The sequence below is a fragment of the Mastomys coucha genome, unplaced genomic scaffold, assembly GCF_008632895.1.
Source record: "Mastomys coucha isolate ucsf_1 unplaced genomic scaffold, UCSF_Mcou_1 pScaffold1, whole genome shotgun sequence".
NCBI classification, from domain to species: domain Eukaryota; kingdom Metazoa; phylum Chordata; class Mammalia; order Rodentia; family Muridae; genus Mastomys; species Mastomys coucha.
In genome coordinates this window covers 28,059,887-28,062,555 of record NW_022196891.1, presented here as the reverse complement: position 1 = coordinate 28,062,555, position 2,669 = coordinate 28,059,887, and positions in this window count along the sequence as shown.

Below are 2,669 nucleotides of genomic sequence, written 5' to 3'. Positions count from 1 at the left end.
AGCAGTGGGAGCAGGGGCCGTCTCTGACTCTGTGGCCTGCCTTTGGGGACTCCTAACAGTGGGAGCAGAGGCCGTCTCTGACTCTGTGGCCTGCCTTTGGGGACTCCTAGCAGTGGGAGCAGAGGCCGTCTCTGACTCTGTGGCCTGCCTTTGCATCCCTTCCCCTAACTGGGTTGCCTTCTCTAGCTCCAATAGAAGAAGATGCGCCTAGTCTCACTGCAAGGTGATGTGCCAAGGCTGGTTGATATCCATGGGAGCCCTTCCCTTTTCTGAAGAGAAAGGGAAGAAGGGTGGATGGGGGCTTGGGGGAGGTGGTGGAGGAGGACTGAAAGGAGAGGAGGGAGGGAGACTGCAGTAGGGAAATAAAGAAAGCTAATGAATTAATTTTAAAAATTCTTTAAACTTAAGTTGAATTGAGTTGAGTCTCTCGTGTTAGGGTGGGATAGAATGCATAGGCAGATCCCTGACAGACACTAGCCAATCATCCTAGCCAACTCCAGGATCAATGAGAGACCCAGTCCCAAAGAGTAAGGTGGAGAGTGATTTGAAAAAGACACCCAACTTTAACCTCTGATGTCTACATGCACATGTGTTCATGTATGTGCACCCGCATACATATGTGCACATACCACATCAACTCACATAGACATACACAAAAATTTAAGTGAGGAGCAATCAAAAAAAAATCCAGTGTTAGCCTCTAGCCTCCGCATGCACATGTACACACATACAACATGCCCACAAAACTGCACACACATGAACATGTATACACATACATATTAGGGTTGCCACTCAAACCAAACAAACACTGATCTCAGTTAAACAAGAAAAGTTTATTGAACACACGCCATAATACCGGGTGTCCAGGATCACAAAAAGGACCGTGGTACCCTAATTGCAGTACTAGCGTGCTCCCAGTGTAGATTTATAGGAAAAGAACAGGTCCAAAAATTTAAAGGGCAAGGAGGGGAGCAGTCGGCTTACTATTCAAAGTATTATCAGCAAAACTTTAAGCCGATTGGTCCTGAGTAAGGTAATGAGGTGCTCCATGGGTGACCAAGGGAATTTTAGAACATTGAGATAACATGAGTATTATAATCATAACCCTTTGGCTCATTAGTAGCATTCTTCAGTGTCAGCCACAAAACGCACAGTGAGCTCATATATGAGTGCAGGAAGGACTGCCCGGTGGTCAGCTCTGACTCAAGAGATTTTAGTCATAGCAGTTCATATTCACCTTTGAGTTGATGGGTCCTACATAAAGTTTCCTGGGAAGATTAACAAACCTCATACAGAACACATAGAACAAAACAGGGTATGTGGTTGGCATCTCCTTGAGCCAAGTCACTTCTCTGTGTCAATGACTGACAGGTAAGTTATGGCAACAATATGAAATAGCTAGCAGGCATGGAACAGAATGGTCATAACAACATTCTCATCCCCCACACACACACAAAATAATAAAAAAATAAAATAGGACAGACAAAATGGCTCAACAGGTTAAAGGTGGCAATGATAAACGATAGCAGTGATAAAATAAAACAAGAATAATAAAGTCGATATCTCTTCTTCGGTGCACGTCACTCTGTGATAATCAGTCCTATAATCAATGTAGCTAATTAACTGATGGATGGGTAGCACCTATGCCATGGCTTTGCTGGACAATGAGATGATTCATGTCCTAGGCAGGAGGGAGTGGGATGGGACAAGATTTCATCACACCGTTGGGCATGGTGTGCATATTTTGGTTAATGTTTTCAGCTCCAGTTGGCTGTAACTGAAACCGAGGAAAGGGAGGCTGTAGACCATAGAGAATGACTGAAACCTTCAGTCACCAGAGGCCACCCCACCAGGATTCAAAGAGCTTTTGTTTGTGATAGTCCCATGAGCTTAGAGGATTGGCTGCCAATGTCTGCAGAAATAATCACCTTTTGAGGAAGGGAGTGTAGTTTCCAGCTCTGGGTACACTCCCTTGAGGGACTAGCATGACATTCCTCTCTTGGGCTCCTCCACTGGGGGAAGCACTGGATAAAAATTTTCCCAACTCGTGTGATAATAAGATGTGCTTATTAAGAAAAATGGATGTGCTTTAGCAGCCAGTAGATGATGGTGTGTCTGGAAAGATGGACCACACACAGCAAACAAGGCCCACCTCTGCACCCTTGTTCCGAAGGAGCAAGCATGCAAATGCCACCTCAGGCAGGATTCTACCACCATGCCGTCAGCTGTTAGTGAGCTGGACCCACCAGGGTGAAAGGTGGTGTGTTTAGTAGGGCTCCGCTCCTCAGATCGGTGTGGATCTCAGCAAGGGTTCAGCAAGATCAGAGAGAGGCAGTAAAATGACCCCGCCTCATCTGGTTTTTGAGTGCCCCGCCCCTATCCTCCCTCAGACAGTCCTGCATGTGTCTCCAGTTTTTCCAGTGCGTTCCCCACGCTTAATCCTTCCACAGAGGCAGATGTCTCTTAGACGTCGTCCTTGTCAGATGCACCTCTGTGACCTTAGATAGAAGGAAGTCGATGAGGAGCCAACACTCTTAAGACTGGCTTTCCTATTCCCCCCTGCCCCCCCACCCCCCCAGCTGGGATTCGTAGATGCCTCAGGCTATCCAGGGTAGGGGTGGGGTTGTGGGTAGGTGTGAATACACAGGAGCTTTAACCCGATTTATTTA